This window comes from Mus pahari, chromosome X (genome assembly GCF_900095145.1).
Source record: "Mus pahari chromosome X, PAHARI_EIJ_v1.1, whole genome shotgun sequence".
NCBI lineage: Eukaryota > Metazoa > Chordata > Mammalia > Rodentia > Muridae > Mus > Mus pahari.
Genome location: NC_034613.1, coordinates 97,693,155 through 97,714,260, shown reverse-complemented (window position 1 = coordinate 97,714,260; position 21,106 = coordinate 97,693,155). Strand labels below are relative to the sequence as shown.

The 21,106-nt window shown below is 37.1% G+C and overlaps 1 pseudogene; it reads right to left on the bottom strand.

Annotated features, from left to right (window-relative positions):
- Window positions 1-4,105: 4,105 nt before the first annotated feature.
- LOC110314465 lies at window positions 4,106-6,028 on the bottom strand (annotated as a pseudogene).
- Between the last annotated feature and the right edge of the window lie 15,078 nt (window positions 6,029-21,106).

Below are 21,106 nucleotides of genomic sequence, written 5' to 3'. Positions count from 1 at the left end.
GTGAAAGGCTGGAAAACAATTTTCCAAGCAAATGGTCCAAAGAATCAAGCTGGAGTAGCCATTCTAATATAGAATAAAATTGACTTCCAGCCCAAAGTTATCAAAAAAGACAAGGAGGGGCACTTCATACTCATCAAAGTTAAAATCTACCAAGAGGATCTCTCAATTTTGACTATCTATGCTCCAAATGCAAGGGCAGCCACATTGATTAAAGAAACTAGTAAAGCTTAAAGCACACATTGCACCTCACACAATAATAGTGGGAGATTTCAACACCCCACTCTTACCAATGGACAGATCCTGGAAACAGAAACTAAACAGAGACACATGTAAACTAACAGAAGTTATGAAACAAATGGATTTAACAGACATCTACAGAACATTTTATCCTAAAATAAAAGGATATACCTTCTTCTCAGCACCTCATGGTACCTCCTCTAAAATTGACCATATAATTGGTCACAAAACAGGCCTCAACAGATACAAAAATATTGAAACCAACCCATGCATCCTATCAGATCACCACAGACTAAGGCTGAGCTTCAATAGCAACATAAATAATAGAAAGCCAACATTCACGGGGAAGCTGAACAACACTCTACTCAATGATAACTTGATCAAGGAAGAAATAAAGAAAGAAATTAAAGACTTTTTAGAGTTTAATGAAAATGAAGCCACAACATACCCAAACTTATGGGACACAATGAAAGCAGTCCTAAGAGGAAAACTCATAGCTCTGAGTGCCTCCAAAAAGAAACTTTAGAGCACATACACTAGCACCCTGACAGCACACATAGAAGCTCTAGAACAAAAGGAAACAAATTCACCCAAGAGGGGTAGACAGCAGGAAATAATAAAACTTAGGGCAGAAATCAACCAAGTGGAAACAAAAACAACCATTCAAAGAATCAACCAAACCAGGAGCTGGTTCTTTGAGAAAATCAACAAGATAGATAAATGCTTAGCCAGACTAACTAGAGGGCACAGGAACAGTATCCAAATTTTAAAAATCAGAAATGAAAAAGGAGACATAAAAACAGAACCCGAGGAAATCCAAAAATCATCAGATCCTACTACAAAAGGCTATACTCAACAAAACTGGAAAACCTGGATGAAATGGACAACTTCCTAGACAGATACCAGGAGCCTAAGTTAAATCAGAATCAGATTAATGATCTAAACAGTCCCATTTCTCCTAAAGAAATAGAAGCAGTCATTAATAGTCTCCCAACAAAAAAAAAAAAAAAAAGCCCAGGACCAGATGGGTTTAGTGCAGAGTTCTATCAGACCTTCAAAAAAGACCTAATTCCAACTCGCCTCAAACTATTCCGCAAAATAAAAACAGAAGGTAATAAAGACACATGCTCCACTATGTTCATAGCAGCCTTAATTATAATAACCAGAAGCTGGAAATAACCCAGATGCCCTTCAACAGAGGAATGGATACAGAAAATGTGTGACATTTACACAATGGTGTAATACTCAGCTATTAAGAACTATGAATTTATGAAATTCTTAGGCAAATGGATGTATCTGGAGGATATCATCCTGAGTGAGATAATCACAAAAGACCTCACATGATATGCACTCAATGATAAGTGGATATTAGTCCAGAAACTTAGAATACCCAAGATCCAGTTTGCAAAACACAAGAAAATCAAGAAGGCGGAAGACCAAAATGTGGATACTTCATTCCTCCTTAACATAGGGGAAAACACTCATGGAAGGAGTTATAGAGACAAAGTTTGCAGGTGAACAGAAAGGATGGACCATCCAGAGACTGCCCCACCTGGGGATCCATCCATAATCAGCCACCAAATGCAGACACTATTGCACATGCCAGCAACATTTTGCTGAAAGGACCCTGATATAGCTGTCCCTTGTGAGGCTATGCCAGTGCCTGGCAAATACAGAAGTGGATGCTCACAATCATCTCTTGGATGGAAAACAGGGCCCCCACAATGGGAGAGCTAGAGAAAGTAGTCAAGGAGCTGAAGGGGTCTGCAACCCTATAGGTGGAACAACAATATGAACTAACCAGTATCCCCAGAGTTCATGTCTCTAGCTGCCTATGTAGCAGAAGATGACCTAGTCGGCCATCATTGGGAAGAGAGGCCCCTTGGTCTTGTAAACTTTATATGCCCCAGTACAGGGGAATGCCAGGGCCAAGAAGTGGGAGTGGGTGTGTAGGGGACCAGGGCAGGGGGAGGGTTTAGGGGACTTTCAGGATAGCATTTCAAATGTAAATGAAGGAAATATCTAATAAAAATTTGAAAAATATTTAAGAAAAAAAATAAATGTAAAATATAATAATTTTTTCTCTCAAAACTCCCTTTTGTCTTGTATCTGCAATAAGACAGATAATTAATATACTATCCCAAACTATCAATAAGTTTAATGTAAGTCCAGTGAAATTCTTCACAAAATCCAAACAAAATAATCCCAAGAATAAAAATAGAGCAACAAAAGGTTTACAATAGTAAAGTCAGTTTTGAGAAAGAAAAATAAAGGGGTTGGTATCACATTTCCTGATTTTAAACTGTAATATAAGACAAAATAATGAAATATAATTATAGTTTATAAAAGAGATACAGACTAATGAACAGTATAAAAAAACTCAGAAATAATCCCATTAATTTATGATCAACAGATCTTTGAAAAAATGTTTTAAAATGTAAAATGGCTAAAAGATAGTTTCATCTTATTAGTCTTGGGGAAATGCAAAAACTCCTAAAATAGGACCTTTTGTATAATTTTCAAAAAGCTACAAAAATTAAAGGATTTAGTATAAGACCTTGAAGAAACTCTAAGAAGAAAATATAGGAATTGTTATTAACAATGATTTCTTGGGTATACCACTAAAAGCACAGGTAACAAAAGCAAAAATCGACAAGCCAGATTATATCAAATCAAAAGGGTTTTGCACAGAATAGCAAGGAACCAAGAAGGTAAAATAGAATAAAGTATTTTTATTTGTTATCTTTATTTTATTTATTTATCTATATTTATTTATTTATTTATTTTGGTTTTTCGAGACAGGGTTTCTCTGTATAGCCTTGGTTGTCCTGGAACTCACTATGTAGACCAGGCTGGCCTTGAACTCAGAAATCTGCCCACCTCTGCCTCCCAAGTGTTGAGATTAAAGGCATGCGCTACCACGCCCGGCTAAGTGTACTTACATTATGCATCTAGCAAGTGGTTAGTATTCAAAATACATAAGGAAGTTTTAAAACTCAATAGCATAAAGAACAAAGCAAGAAGTCCAAATCTGTTAAATAGGGATGAAATACCTGAATAGACATTGTTCCTAAGCAGACATACAAATGTTAAAGGCATATAAAAAGGAATTCTACAAAATGCAAATAAAGCCATATTAAGATATTCACTCACATCTGTTGAAATGACTATGATCAAAAGATGAAAGATTATTACTAACAATGTGTAATAAATTATTATACAGTATTATTGATGTTGCAAATTAATGCAACAATTGTGGCAAAAGATGTGGTTCTTAAAAACTCAGTACTAGAATTACCATAAGATTCATCAAGTTTTATTCTGTGTAGGTATTGCAAAGAAAAACTGTTACCTCAATGTGATAACTCAACTTCCATGTACATTGCATGATAATTCACAATAGACCCAATTCTTGTGTCTCTAGTTGTATATGTAGCAGAGGATGGCCTAGTTGGCCATCAATGGGAGGAGAGGCCCTTGGTCTTGCAAAGATTATGTGCCCTAGTACAGGGGAATGCCAGGCCTAGGAAGCAGGAGGGGGTGGGTTGTGGAGCAGGGTGGCGGGAGGGTATAGGGGACTTTCAGAGAGGAAACTAGGAACAGGGATTGCATTTGAAATGTAAATGAAGAAAATATCTAATAAAAATTAAAAAAATAAAATATATTAGTAGAGGTAAAAAGAAAACATATAAAAACAGTCTAAACATGACAGTGGGTGAACAGTTTATGAAATTGTATGTGTACACAGTGATTGACACTTATTCTGCCTTTAACAGTCTTACTACCCATAAAATTAGAGGAATCTAGAGACCATCAAATTAGATAAAATTAGCTAGGCAGAAAAAAATAATTCAATTGGTCCTCCTCTTCAAGAGTCAAGAGTCATCTTCACAATACCTGAGATTCCATTTTGTCCTAAGAGAAAAGGGACACTGAAGAAGACATCATCATTGATTCCATAGAGATCCCTAATCATGGTGGAAATGGGATTAACCTGCCTAAGATACTTCATTATGCTTTCCACCAAATCTGTCACAGAGAGGTGAGTGGCCCAAGGATAACCTTTCAGTTTGATTGTATCATTGGCAATGTCAACTACCTGCTTGTGAACCTTTTTCCATAAGTCGTTGTCTGTGTCAGTGCTCAGTTTTAGGTTAAGATTCTTTAGGGAGTTGCTGGCAATATTAATGCCACTCCCCATGATCACACTGGAGTCTCTGTGCTCCCTTAGGACCCATCCACAACAGCTTAGTGGTTGAATCCCAAGTCTTTCTCCCACCAGATAATGTAACCAAGCTGAATCCAGAATCCAGCCACTTCCACTAACTCAGTTTTGTTTTTGAAAACCACATTATTTTCCAAGACATGTAAGTCAAGATATCCACTGTGTTTGAAACACAGTAGCTTGCACTTTCAACTGTACTTCATAACATTGGGAATTGTGAACTTGATGATTCCATTTTGCTGACCAAATTGAGTCAGCTCTCTCCCTCTTACTGACAGCCAGCTTCGAGTTTGCAGTCACACTCTAATCTCTGACAGAGATAATTTTTGGTGTTCTAATGAAAAGCTGCCATGCTGTAGATCCATCATCTCTCCCTTCAGTTGATATGTCTTTCATCATATCAACAAGGGCAATGTCATCTGTCATAGCCTTCATTAAGATGCCAATGTCACAAGCCATGCCAACAGCACTGACTTCAGCACCTGTAAACCTAATTCTGGAGGGGCTTATTCTTCCATAGGAAGACTCACAATGAGCTACTCAGTGAAGGTTGCCATCTTGGACTTTGAAATTTTGGGGGCTGCTAGTGTACAAAGAACAGAGTCTGGCACACGGTGGCATAGTCTAAGATTGGCAACAGTGGCTCCAGCATCTGGTGTAGCTATTTTAATATCTAACAAAATAGACTTCAAACCAAAACTAATCAAAAGAGATGGGGAAGAACACAACATACTCATTATAGGAAAAATGCACCAAATGATACTGCAATTTTTAACATCTACGTCCCAAACACAATTACACCTAAGTTTGTAAGGGAAATACTACTATAGTTTAAACCACATACGGACCTTCACACATTGATAGTGAGAATCATCAATACCCCATAAACACCAATGGGCAAGTCATCTAGATGAAAACTAATGAGAAATACTGGACCTAACATACATTGTAAACAAAGTGGACCTTACAGATATTTACAGAACATTTTACCCAAGCACACAAAAAATATACCTTTTTTTCTGTACATTATGTAACTTTCTACAAAATAGATCACATACCTTATGCAAAACTAGTTGCAATGGGTAAAAGAACATTGAAATAAATCCCTACATCCTATCAGATTATCATGAATTAATGATGAATATCAATAACAACAGCAATAGGAGAGCTTACAAACTCATGGAAAATGAACACTTTTCTACTGGATGAAACATGGGTCAAGACAGAAATAAAGAATGAAATTAAAGAGTATCTATGATTCAATGAAAATGATTACAAGATCAGATAAAGAAATTAATTAAATCTATAATCCCTAGTGAAATAGAAGTAGTCATTAAAAGTCTACCAACCAAAAATAGCCCAAAGTCCCATTTTTTTGTGTGTGTGTGTGTAAAATTCTACTACTTTTCTATAGAAGAGTTAATGGCAACACTCCTCAAATTATTTCACAAAATAAAAACACAAGAAACATTGCTTAATTTATTTTATGAGGTCACACTTACTCTGATATTCAAATCACACAATGACAAAGAATGAACATTACAAACCAACTTCACTTAAGAACATGGCTGCAAAATAGTCAATAAAAATTTAACAAACTGAATCCAAAAACATATCAAAAACATTATTCACAATGTTCATCAGAAGGATGCAGGGACTGTTCAATATATGAAAATCCATTAACATAATCCACCAAATAAAAAACCTGAAAGAAAAAAAATTACATGATCATCTCATTAGATGCTGAAAAAGCCTTTGGCAAAATTCAATGCACCTTCATGTTAAATGTCTTGTAGAGATCAAGGCACATACCTAGACATAATAAATGCAATATATAGCAAGCTGATAGCCAACATCAAATTAAATGGAGAGAAACTCACAGCAATTTCATTAAAATCAGAAATAGACAAGGTTGTCCACTCTCTATATATCTATTCAATATACTACTAGAACTATTAGCTAGAGCAATAGGATTAAAGGGTTACAAATCGGAAGGAGGAAATCAAAGTATCAATAGTGGCAGATAATATAATACTATACATAAATGACCCTAAAAATTCCACCAGGGAACTCATATCTGTGATAAACACTTTTAGCAAAGTGGCTGGATACAAGATCAATTCAACAATGCCAGTAGCCTTCATATATATGGCAAATGAGATGATAAAGATACCAGGGAAACAAACCCTTCTCAATAGCACCAAATATTTTGGGGTAACTCTAATCAAGTAAGTGAAAAATTTTTATGATAAAATCATTAAGTCTTTGAAGAAAGAAATTGAAGAAGGTATCAGAAGATGGAAAGATCTCCCATGCTCATGAATCAGTAGGATCAATATAGTAAAAAAAGCTATCCTACCAAAAGCAATATGTAGATTCAATGCAATTCCTATCAAAAGTCTAACACAAATCTTTAAAAATCTTGAAAAAAATTCTCCACTTCATATGGGAAAACAAAAACTCAGGATAGTTAAAACAAACTGAACAGTAAAAGATCTGCTGAGGTATCACTGTCCTTGATTTCAAGCTGTACTACAGAACTAAAGTAATAATAATTTAAAAACACATGGTATTGGCATAAAACCAGACACATTAGTCACTGGAATTGAATTGAAGGCCCAGCTATAAATCCTCACACCTATGGACATCTGATTTTTGATAAAGAAGTCAGAAATATATACTGGAAAACAAATAGCATCTTCAATAAATGGTGCGGGCCAAACTAAATGTCTACATGTAGAAGAATGTGAAGATGAATATCTATCACCCTGCACAAAAGTCAAGTCTAAGCAGATAAAAAAACCTTAACATAAAACCTGATATACTGAACTTGATAGAAGAGGAAGTAGGGAACAACCTTGAAAACATTGGTATAGGAGATGACTTTCTGAAATGAACACTAATAATGCAGACACTAAGATCTACAAGATATTAAAATAAGACCTCATAAAATTAAAAAGCTGTGATGCTAAGGACATGATAAATCAGACTTAGTGGCTGCCCACAGAATGGGAAAAAAATTACTAACTATGCATCCAAATAGAGGACTAATATGCAAAAACATAAAGAAGTCAAGAAACTATCTAACAACCCCCCAAATCTAATTAAAAATGGGATACAGTTCTAAACAGATCATTCTCAATAGAGGACTCTCAAATGGCTGAGAAATGCTTAAAGAAATAAATGTTCAACAGCATTAGCCACCAGGGATTTGCAAATCAAAACGACCCTAAGATTCCACCTTATACCTATTAGAATGGCTAAGATTAAAAATTCAAGTTACAGTTCATGCTGGAAAGAATGTGGAGCAAGGGAAACACTCCTCCATTGCTGGTGGGAGTACAGACTTGCACAACTATAGGGGGTAGTCTGGTGGTGTTTGTATTCAAGTGCTAAATTCTGTACCCCAAGATCTGGTTGCTCCAAGATGAACTGATCCTCACATATACCAGACTTTGTTGTGTAAACGTTGCTTCCCAAATTACAACTGTTTGCTTAAATAAAACTGGCAGCACTCAATTTCTTTGGAGGAGTGAAAGAGAGAGGTGGAGTTTGAGTTATAAGGCTGGGAGTTGCAGGTAGGGTCCACAAAGAGAAGGAAGGGAGAGAGGGAGAAGGAGCATGGAGAATGTTCATTAGTCATGGTGGACCAGCCGCTCAAGTCAGAGTGAACTGTTTCTCTAGGATGCCTGCCTACTGGAGCAGTAATAACCCAGAGAATTTCAAACAGCAAGTATTTGGGGAGCACAGTTGGGGTAGTAGCCAGACTAGTGTTGGAGATTTTCATTAGGAGTAATACCCCAGTAATCGTGCAGAGCCTAATAAATAAATATCACAGTTGAGTCTCATTCATTTGAAGCTAGACAGGAATGAGTTTAATTGAGTTATTCTACATACAGCTACTTTAGAAATCAATATGGCAGTTTCTCAGAATATTGGGAATATATCTACTTCAAGATCCAGCTATGTCACTCCTTGGCCTATACTCAAAAGATGCTCCATCCTACCACAAGGACACTTGCGCAACTATGTTCATAGCAGCTTTATTCATAATAGCCAGAAACTGGAAACAAACTAGATGCCCCTCAAGAGAAGAATAGATAAAGAAAATGTACATTTACACAATATAGTATTACTCAGTTGTTAAAACAGACTTAAATAAATAGTATAAAAATTAGTGCATTAATTTTCAATTATAGACCATGGTAAAGATTCATTTCTGAAATACCTTTCATATAAATTACAGTTGAGAGCAAATGGATTCAGAAATGTAAAGCAGAGGCTGAAGAGATGGCTTAGCAGTTAATACATCCTGTTCTTTTTATTTTATTTTATTTTTGGTTTTTAATGAGACAGGTCAGAAATGAAAAACTTTTTCATTAAGATAGAAAGAAATTTAGGAAGAATATTTGTAAGTGATACAGGTAACAGAAAGAAACTTAAGGGCTGAATTTCTGTCTTCCTTCACAGGAAACATAGATCTGTTTTGGAGACCTGAGCAATTTCTTGAACCAGATGTTGAAAGGGGACCTTGGGAATTAGAAGTTCAGTAGACTTCTGATAGTGTCTGATTTCCCAGAGTATCATAGTACCAAGCCTATAACGATTAAGTTTCTTCACCCCTCCAGGGGAGAGTGCACTCTTGTGAGCAGCTTTTGTAGCCAGCTATTTCCTGGGTGCTTTATCACCTTTGGGTTTGCAGGCAGGGAAGTCTGCTTTGTTGGGAGACATAGTGTGAGCACCTCCTTACTTACTCCTTTTCTCCTTCAACTGAAGCTCAGCAAATGAGAGGCAAATTATACCTTGTGTTTGGCTACTATTATTAAATAATTTAATCCTCAAAATTACTTGAAATATCTTGCTGTTAGGATTTTGCAAATATTTTTCATATTAAGGAAGAACATGGCCCCATTCACTATCAGCATTATAAAGTTTTCACTTACATTTTTTTTGCTAAAAATCATTATACTTCATATGATATATTCGGATGAAAGGTTACCCTCCCTCATCTCTTTCCAGATCCTTCTCATCCTACCAACCCTCCACCAAATTTTTTTTTATTTAGGAAAGCAGGCAAACAAAAGAGCACACACACACACACACACACACACACACACACACACACACAAATAAAATAAAAACAACAGAAAGAAAGCAAAAGGAACCCAATACACACAGAGAACTCATAAAACCACAAACTTGAAAACTGTAATATACAAGCAAAGACTAGTAAGACAGAAAACCTTCCAAGAAATCTGTATTAGAAAAAAATATAAAAATAGCACTGAGTTTATGTTGGCCACCTACTACTGGGCACAGGGTTTATCCATAAGTATGGTTACTGTACATGGTGAGACTCTATACATCCTGTCCTTATAGAGAATCTAACTTCAGTTCTCAGCACCAACATCAGATGGCTCACAACTGCATATAATTTCAGCTTCAGGGAATAAGATGAATCTACTGTGAAAAACCCTGTTCAAAAAAAACACAAAACAAAACAAAACAATAAAAGGACATCCTGTAGTTTTAACCAAAGGCCAAATAAATAAAAGATACTCCAACAACATTTTGTTTCAGGAGCAAAGTTTAAACTCATCAAGAACTTCATCTCTTATTTATATATGCAGGTATAGGAATGCAGACTTAACAGTCTAACACTCAGTCACACTTATTATACCAATTTATTATTTCAATAGAAAAATCTCTTTACAAGTTGACATGTATACAGAAACCTCTTTCACAAATTATTTTCAAATAAACTATGAGGAGATATTCAGTCTCAGGAACCAGTCCATTCATTGACAGAATTATTTTGATCTGATATTCTTAAATTTATGTATGTTTGTCCTTTGCTATTATATGATGAACCTTTACTTATTCCTTCTTTTTTCATAAAATTTATTACACTTGTATGTGTGTGTGCGTGTGTGTGCTTGCATGTATGTGTGTGTGTGTGTGTGTGTGTGTGTGTGTGTGTGTGTGTATGTTATGAGAAGAGGTCAGAGAATAACTAGCTTTGGGGAATCAGGTTTTTTATTTTATCTTATGAGTTCCAGTTCCTGAACACAGATCATCAGACTTGGCAATAAGAATATTTACCCCACTGTTCAATCTCACAGGTCCTATTCATGTTTTCTTATTATAGAACACCTTTATATTTCAAATTATTTAAAGACCACAAAATAAATGACTGTGATAGCTAATCTTGGATGTCAACTTGACTCCATCTGAAAGCAACTACAACCCAAGAAGCTAACTATGCCTTTGACTGGGATTTTCTTTACTGAATCATTTGAGGTGGAAAAGACACAGCATTAAACTGGCCCACACCCTCTGATGTCAGCCCACATGAATGGATATGGGGGGAAAAACCTGCTACTATTTGCCTGCCTGCCCTCACTCTCACCAGCAATTTCATCTGTCCTACTGCGGAGGCACTGAAGAATCTGCTTCTTCAGAATTCCAGAGTACACTGAAGGATCAAGTGAGACATCCAGCCTTGTGGACTAAATGGCACCTGGATGCTTGGCCTTATTTGAGAGACAGCCATTTTTGGAGTAGCCAGACCAGAGCTTACAAGCCACTTTAGTAAACTTACCCTTCGAAATAGGTTTATTCTATCAACTCTAATTCAGTGCATTTGTTGTTATTGTTGTTGTTGTTGTTGTCATTTTAAAATCAGAGTATAACCAAAAGGGAATTATTTGTGAGCCACAGGAAGGAAATCAAGAAGCTTTGCTCCAAAAACTAAATCAAGGAATAAATTCGAATAGATCAAAGAGATCCAACTGGTTTCTAAAGCCAACCTGATTATAAATTGATGATATCAGTATAAGAAATTTGCTAAGCAGATAGCTTTAAAATGGAACTATTAAAGTTGGTTACAATTTTAACATTCCAAATGACAGCTGGTATGTTATATCTGCACTGCAGTTGTTTTATTATTAATTTTTTATTGGTTACTTTATTTAATTTCAAATGTTATCCCATTTCCCGGTTTCTCCTCTGGAAACCTCCTATTCCAATCCCTCTCCCCCTGCTTCTGTGAGGGTCCTCCCCCATCTACCCACTCACTCCCACCTCCCTGCCCTGGCATTCCCCTACACTGGGGCATCGAACCTTCATAGGACCAACAGCCTCTCTTCCCATTGATGCCCGACAAGGCCATCCTTTGCTACATATGCAGCTGGAGTCATGGGTCCCTCCATGTGTACTCTTTGGTTGGTGGTTTAGTTCCTAGGAGCTCTGGGGGTTCTGCACCACAATTCCATAATCAGATTCAGAGGAAACAGCTTTTGAAGTTCAAGAACAAATCAATGTGAGAAAGAATAAAGAACGATGACCACACTGTATCTCGGTGGTCTTTGTGTTAAGTCACCAGGGTGGGGTTGCTTGCTCAGAAACCTCATGTGTCCCTGGGTTAAGCACACATTCAAGGAGTTTTCAGGTAAATCCATGAAGCCAAATCAACATCAGATGGAATCAGAGTTCCAGCCTCTTTTAAAAAAGACAATGGTTTCTGAGGGTGGTACTGTTCTATATGGAGCTGGGCTGACCTGAGAAAGCCTCCAGTTTCTCTGGGCAAGTTCTGAGAGAGAATGACTTAGGCTTCTATAGCCTAAGGGCATGGGCTACCTGTCCTGCTCGTCCTGCATCAGTCCTGAAGCAGTATAGTCAGTTTGAATTCAGCAGCAGTCTAGAGAACAAGTTTGATGGCAAATCTAAGCCAAGTGACATCGGGGACAATCTATTCCAGGAAGTCAGTAGGTCATTCAAGCTGCTTTCTAGGGCCAAGACACTGTATATATTGGACATTAGCCCTCTATTGGATGTAGGGTTGGTAAAAATCTTTTCCTAGTCTCTAGGATGCCATATTGACAGTGTCCTTTGCCTTACAGAAGCTTTGAAATTTTATGAGATCCCATTTGTCAACAGAGCCTGAGCCATTGGTCCTCTCTTCAGGAAGATTTCCCCAGTGCCCATGTTTTTAAGAAGATCATATATTTGCTAAGGAGAATAAAATATAAAAGAGAAATGTCATTGTAGTGGGTTAAGCATTAAGATCAATGTACTTAAGACTGTACTCCTGTAGGAATATAGAGAAAAAGACACTCAACCTACTTGATACATGGTAAAGGAGTAGTACCAAGGGTCTGAACGCAGGAGACATATGTACTAGATCTCAAAGAAGAGTAGGATGAATAGACAAGCAGGGGCCAGATAATGAAAGCCCTGGCAGCCCCACTATGAAGATTAATGTATTCATATTCTGGTTTTCTGAGATATAAGTATACCAAGATGCAAGGCAAACACAGTCCATCTTTCTGAGATAACAATTTGGACTTCATGGTATAAATAATTTAAAATACAATTTCTATATTAAAAGAAGTATACATTATTCAGGCTTTAAAACTGATAGTGGACAAGTTTAAAGTACAATACTTCAAAGGAGTTTCAAACTTCTAGTCCTTAGGATCATCCTGGATATTTTATTTTTAAAGGATTTTTGTGAAGAATTTATGCCTTCTTGCATTAGAGGCCAAGAAAACTGTTGAAAAGCCACAGCTCTAAAGTATGGGCCCACTGAAGTGGTTAAAGTAGCATAATAACGAGGTGATATTTGCATTTTGTATTTAAGCTATATAAGAGATTGATTTTTGAGGAAGGTAAAGTGAGGCAAGACAATCAGTTAAGAAGCTATTATAGCAGAGGTAAGGGTTAATCCAGGGGTGAGATGTATGGAGAAAAAGGAATAGAGAGAAGAATGATTTGGTAGATAAAATTGTCAAAATTAAATAACTAGGAGAAGTGAAAAAAGACAAATCTGGAAAATGCTTCCAATTATTCATTGGATACCTGGCAAGGTAAGGTATGTGGGCTGTTGGACATGTAGTGAGACAATCAGGTCAACTCTTTGTCTGACCTAAATTGTTTTATACACAGATGCTGAACCCATTAACTTTTTCTGAGGCAGCTAGAATCTACAGGTGATCGGGCTGACACTGGAGTGTACATAGCTTCATCCCTCAACCTTTAAAGTGCTCACATTTGTTCTATACCGTGAAATTAGGGAAACATTACAGTGTCAAGGAGGTCATCATAGACATGCATAGTACATACATGCATATGTGAATGTATTTTGTATACATATATACTGATATATGTATAAAACTGAATATATATATATATATATATATATATATATATATATATATATATATGAAATGTTATCAGCAGTAGAGACTCGTTTTATGCATTGACAGGTAGCTATTAAACCCAGGGAACCTATAAATTTAAGTTTTGGTTGCCTGATGTAATTGCTGTCTCCAAGGCTTAGTGCTGAATAGGCTTACACTTTATATTTCTTTCTGAACTCTGACTAGCTGGTTCAACTCAGTTGTTCTGCTCAAACTCCTCTCCAAGCTGATTCATTCAATCTGTCTTCTCTCAGCTTTCCACTGAATTGCTCTGCTTGGCCTCAAATGTCAATTTGTCCTTATCTTCTGGCTTTTTATTCTCTGGCTTCAACTGTTTCCTACCTGCACTGAACTGTGTGAACTCATGAAGGAAGTCAACTCAACTCCACTGCAATGCACTACACTAATACCCTACTGACTTTTTGCCAACTCATTGACAAACTGAACTCTTTCCCTACACTGCCCTTAAATAGCTTTTCTCCTGAGAGTTGGGAATATTCTATCTCTGACTCATTCTGCCAAATTTTTCTCAGATTCTTCACTTTGTCTTCCCCTCAGTTATACATTATTGTTTGGTATTAACAGTGTGTGCTAAAGGATTGTGTGGTAATGATGTGTCTGCATTTCAACCAGATCACACAGACCTAGAAGGTCTTTGGATGTGATCAGAGCAGTTATGTTGCTGGATTAAAATTCCTCTACAGAAGCTGATAAGATAGACTAAAAAGAGGTTTATAACTGACAATTGGAGATTTGAAGAGATAGATAAACTTAGGGTATTTTTGTTTCTTAAATGGTACCCATATACTAGATAATAAACAGTGATAGATTATATATTAAAGCATTTTTTACATGCCAGACATTGTGAGTACTTTGCAGTAGTTAAAAAAAAGCCTTATCTTAACAAAAATCTAGTGCAGTAGTAGGCACTTGTTATCCTCATTTCATGGAGTGTGGTACTGAATAATGAATCATGGGTAGCTCATTTGCATTTTGTGACTGGCAAAGTGTAGACAAAGAGTTTGAGACTGCTAGTCAGCCAAATCACACAGATCATTCTACTTGGTCTGAACTTGCCAAACAAACTTCTGATCATGTTTTGATTTGCCTGTAAGGAGAGAGTGGGTTGGATAGATAAATGATTGTGCTCCATTTACGAAGTGTATCTATCATTATGTATAGTAATGAGCCAATGTCTTGGCTTACAAGTTAGTCTTCGCTGAAATGGGTGAAAGTAAGCCAGTTTGGAAGGTCAGGACAATTTTTTTTTTAATGAAGTTGGTGAAAGAAATATGGTTTCATCTTTCTGTATACGGGACCCACTAAATACAGTGATTCTGCTCACTAGCTTACACAGAAGGTAAGAAGAAACTAAGACTTTGATCCAGTAGATAAAACTAATTGTCTAACATATGGTATTAATGGAAATACTGCATTTACAGCCCACTATGTGTGCTGACAAAGAACAATCCCAGTGTGGGCAGTTTGCATTTGCTTCTTCACATATGTCAATCACCTGACTTCTCACTTGCCATTGTCCCCAATAGAGCAGAAATCAAGCAGCAAGAAACCCCAGAAAGATAGAAACTTGCAATGTCTTTGTTGGCGAGGTTTGGACAGGATAGTTTTCCTTTAACACTGAAACAGAATCCTTTACCACCTCTATTACACAGTCTTAAATAAAAATAGCTTTTAGTAGTCAAATATCAAGCAAGCAAAGACAAAGATATCAAGAGTAGAGGTATAAATTGTGAAGAGAACTTTAAAATACATTGAATATGGTTTTGTATTTTGCATAAATATTGACAGCTAACAACCTTGCACTCCACTGCAATGCCATCATCTCCAAAACCTGGATAACAGTAGGTGATTAAGGAAAATTATTTATACATATAAGTGTATAGGACAAAATACCTACATCGTGCTCAACAGTAAAAGCAAATACACTCAAAGAGTCTCTGCAAGTCTGTTTGCTCACATGTAACAGTGTTTTTAGAGCTTGGCTTTGAAAATCTAAATCACCTTACTGGCAAGCCTGCAACCTTGAGTTCTTGGAATGATTCAGAGCAAAATATTCAAGGTGTATTTAATTTTACTATCTCCTTCAGATGCTATGTGTTCAGACCTGGAAAAAAGTTCATATTGTTACCTATATGATATCGTCATACCAGTGCATATTATTCTTATACAGGTTTTAGTCAATGACATGGTTCTGTATTAAAAATCTCACGTAATGTTTCATGTCTCCTTAAATTCACGCCTGCCTTATACTGCCACCTCCTGGAAATCCCTGGTATTGAAAAATGTTTGATTTATTTAGGCTACCTTAGCTGTCAGAAATCTATGTCTAAATGTACCTTATTTTAGAATCATCATGAGTAATTATTGTGCAATACTAGTGTAGATTTTCTAGCATGTCTTCTGTGCAGTTTTGTTTTATAACAGGCTTGAGTAAAATAAGCACAATTTTATATATTATCAAACCTAACATACCAGATAAATTCCATGGATCACAGGAAAAAAAACTTGTATTGTATTACTGCACAAAATAATGTGTTTTATTATGCTTTGTATACATATAGATCATTGTATTTTGCTCATAGTCACTCACTGTCACCGATTTTTGTCTCTCATTTGCTTGATTAGAGTTATTCCATATATTTTCTATTATTTGAGGCTTTTGTGAAAGGTGTTGTTTCCCTGATTTTGTTCTCAATCAGGTTGTCATTTGTATATAGTAGCACTACTGATTTTTGTAAGTTAATTTGACATTGGGATCTGCTTACTTCCCTGGAGATTGAGGCAGAAAGTGAGGAGAAACTGCACAAGCAGTCTGCTACAGAGCTGAATATGAGACTGGGGAATAGGGAGCAGAGGAAGGGTAAAGATCTGAAGCTGGCCAACCTGCTTTGCTTCTCTGATGGACTTGCCTGACAGGTTCCCAGAGAAAGCGTGCTTCACTTAGTAATGAGTAATGGGAAGGAAGTTTGGAAGGGAAGATCTGTGTGATCTACTGGAGATGGGGATGAGAGGAAAAGGTACACTTGCAAAGTAATGGTTTGAATAGGTTTGGGCCCAAAAGTGTTCAAATATATTTGGCCCAGGAAGTGGCACTATTAGGAGGTGTGGCCTTGTTGAAGTAGGTGTGACCTTGTTGAAGGAAGTATGTTACTGTGGGGTTGTCTTTGAGACCATCCTAGCTGCCCGTGAGTCATTATTTTTCTATGCTGACTTCAGATCAAGATGGAGAACTCTCAGCTCCTTCTTCAGCACCATGTCTACCTGGATGCTGTCATGCTTCCTGCCTTGATGATAATGGACAGAACCTCTGAACCTGTAAGCCAGCCCCAATTAAATGTTGTCCTTTATAAGAGTTGCCTTGGTCATGGTGTCTGTTCACAGCAATGGAAATGCTAACTAAGGCAGGAGGTTTGCCACTGAGCTGAGGATAAGCTTGGGGGATTGGACTTGAAGGAACACAGAGAGAGGTGAAGATCTGCAATTATTTTACCCGCTTCACTGGCCAATATAAATTCTTATAAAACACAGAACCACATTCCTGAGTATAATACCACCCACAGTGGGCTGGGCATCAATCATTAATAAAGAAAACGCCTACAGAAAAACCTGTTCCAGGCAACTCTTCAGCTAAGGTTAGTGATCCCAGGTTATGTCATGTTGACAATAAAAATTAACAGGAGAGTCACAGAGATATGTTTGTGCAGAAAACTTTGAAATGGTTTTCTACTCATTAATATATAGAATAGTTTCCTATTCATGAAATATATCATGAATGAATAAACATGAGCAGCAGAAAAAAATCCCCCAGCATAAAATCTTAACATGACAAAAACTGCTAGAAAGAATGACTCAATTATGCCACTGTTTTTCTCCTATATGGCCTTCTCCTGTTCCAGGAGATGTTGTTTTTAACCTTCAACCTCACAAGTCAGTATTTCCTACTTAGGTTGACGATTTGTCACAGGAGTTTTTTTTTTTTTTTTTAATCTCATTTTCTCCAATTTTTCTGATTGAGAACTTTTAAAATCACCGAGGCACATGGAAGACAAAAATTCTCCGTGGAAACACCAATTGGGAGAAATTATTTAGTATTCCATGAGGATGATATTCCAGCAAAAGGAACAAATAGGTCAAAGGTGTTGAAATAAAAGTCTAAGATAGGTTGTTCAGACAGTGGAAAGTAAGTGGTGTAAGTAAAGGAGAATGTAGTTAAGAGAAGGTTTCAAAGATATGATGACATAATACAGTAGGTAACTAGGAAATTTATTGTACATAGAAGGCAAGGAGAGGGGGAAGAAAGACAGAAGGGAGTAATGGAGGGGAGAATGGATTGGCATAACAGGGTTGAGGATGGGAATGGATGAAAATAAAGAGGGGAAGAAGTGGAGGGAGAGAGAAAGAGAGAAAAGGAAGAAGGGAGAGAGACAGAAAGACAGTGAGGCAGAGAGATACACAGAGAGAAAGACAGAGAGAGACAGAGAGAGACAGACACAGAGACCCGAGAGACAGAGAGAGACAGAGACCGAGAGACAGAGAGAGACAGACACAGAGACCGAGAGACAGAGAGAGACAGAGACAGAGACTGAGAGACAGAGAGAGACAGAGACAGAGACTGAGAGACAGAGAGAGACAGAGACAGAGACAGAGAGACAGAGAGAGACAGAGACAGAGACAGAGAGACAGAGAGAGACAGAGACAGAGACTGAGAGACAGAGAGAGACAGAGAGAGACAGAGAGAGACAGACACAGAGACCGAGAGACAGAGAGAGACAGACACAGAGACCGAGAGACAGAGAGAGACAGACACAGAGACCGAGAGACAGAGAGAGAGAGACACAGAGACCGAGAAAGAAAGGGGAGGAAGAGATAAAGAGAGAAAAGAGAAACTGTGATTTGAAGAGTAAGAAAAAGTAGGTAAGAACAATACTGAAATTTTTAGTCTGAAATAAAAATAACAGAATCACCAGGCTGGTGAGAGAATTCAGAGAGTAAAGCACCTGCTGTAAGGTCAGAGGACCAGAGTTTTATGCCAGAACTCATGTGGTTAGAAGAGAATCAAGCCCTGTAAGTTATCCTCTTGCCTCCTGTCATAGAACCAATTTAATCTTATCCCCAACTAGCTTACAAATAAATGAGATTCAGACTATTGTTATTTTATTTGGCTTTGACAATGACTGGGGGCTAACCCCTAAGCTACTCTTCTAACTACTGGCCTGGCTACCTCCCCAGTGCTGTACCCCTGTTACTTGCTGTTTCTCCTGGACACATACTCATGCTCCATCTTCCCTCATGGCAGCTTCTTCCACTCCTCTCATTCTTCCACCTTCTCCTCATTTTCTCTCCTCACTCCTCTCCCTTATCCACCCACAACCTAACTTAAACCCACCCAATTCTAATCCCTCTAGTAACTAGCTGTAGTCAATTTTATTTAACCAACAGTTTTAAATCAATGAACAAGGTTTGCACAACACAAGCTTGTAACTGTGAGAATTCTCTCATAGGCCTACACCTTCTGGTGCAGAATTTAGCATTACATAGCAACAGACCAAACCTCAACACCTCCATATACATGAAATCCCACCTTGTCTTGACACATACAAATACATGCATTTAAAAAGAGGCCCGAGGGTGTTCAACACCCCAGTGTAGGGGAATGCCAGGGCGGGAGGATGGGAGTGGGTGGGTGGGGAAGCACCCTCATAGAGGCAGGGGAAGGAGGGATGGGATAGGGGGTTTCCAAAGGGGAGACCTGGGAAGGGGGAATCATTTGAAATGTAAATAAAGAAAATATCCAAGAAAAAAAACACAATTGCCATGATTAAGTTACATCGTATGAAAAAATTAAAAAAAAAATTATGAGGCCTGGAGTGATGGCTCAGAGTTTAAGAGCACTGGCTGCTCTTCCAGAGGTCCTGAGTTCAATTCCCAGCCACATGGTGGCTCATGACCATCTATAATGAGATCTGGTGCCTTCTTCTGACTTGCAGGCATGCATAGATGCAGGCAGAACACTGTAAACATAATAAATAAATACATCTTTATAAATACTGTGGGAAAAGCAGGAATTTAAGGCTTTATAAAACAAACAGAGGTTTTAAAGTTACTTAAGACATTATCTTAAAGATATAAATTATAAGTATCAAAATGAAGATATTAAATTTTAAACTTAACATTTAAAATCTAGAACTCAGAGAAGAGTATGAAAATTCAAAGAATCATGTTACAAATAAAAGATGTTAGAAGAGCAAAGAAAAACAGTGGTAGGAGCTACTGAGAAATCACAGGAAGGAAGGCTTCTTTTTCCCAAGGAGGGATTTAACTCAAGCATTAAATGCTTCCAATTTGTCAGGATATTTGAGAACTGAAAATTTATAATTAGGCCTAGCAATATGGCAGTTTTTGATAAGTGCTCTTTTGTGGATGGTTACGGGCAAAAGCTTAACTGAAGAAGGTTTTGAGAAATATTGTAATAAAATAAATGGAAACAGTAAGGATAGATAATTTATTCTAAGATTTTTTTTTACTATAAAAGGAAGCAGAGAAATGGGAGTAATTCCCTTATAATTTGACATGCACTCCAGAACTAAAACACTGGAAGAATTTAGCTGTTTAAACTCTGTTCTTTGATATGGGCTGTAAGACCTCACTGGAGAAAGCCATCCATAGTTATTGATATTATCATATATCTGTATCCTTTAACTTTAGCAGGGCTTCAAAGGCCTCAAGGGATTTTTTTCTATCTTAACAGCTCATTCTCCTATCATGAAATTTTGATTTCTCTTTCTTAATCTGTTCTAATCCATATTAATTATTCTCACCGAATCGTCATAGTAAACAAATACCAAATATTAAATGAACCACCACAGTTAATTGCCACCTCCTTAATATTTGAGTTCACTCCAGTGTTTCTTCTGGATTCTAAGAATAGCCTACCTATTTTCAGCCCATTTTCTCTATATCTTCCCCACTGCTGCTAGAGTGACATTTTGAAACATAAATGTCATCATGTCACTTAGTTTTCAATTACTCAGTGGCCTCTCATCATAAATATGAGTTCAAACTGTAGTTCAACATGCCTTTATGTTTTGACACTGACTGTTCATTAATTTGTTCATTTAAAAATATTTCCTAAGGGCCTATTTTGTTTGAGGATGTTTTAACTTTGGAGATCTCTGCATCACACAGCAATAGTTGCTCTTCATTCTTTCCAGTGGGAATGTACTACTTAGGGATCTTGAAATATCGTACATTTTCAAAACCCTTAGCTTCTTTCCATCAAAATATCATTTTTCCTGGTTTTTTAGACCTGAGTTTTCTCTTTTAAAAATTTAGGTGTTCAAACTCAGGTTTTCAATAATACCTCCTTAAGTTGATTGCCTTTTCTCTGTTTCTATGATTCTATTTTGTGAAGTGTATTATTATA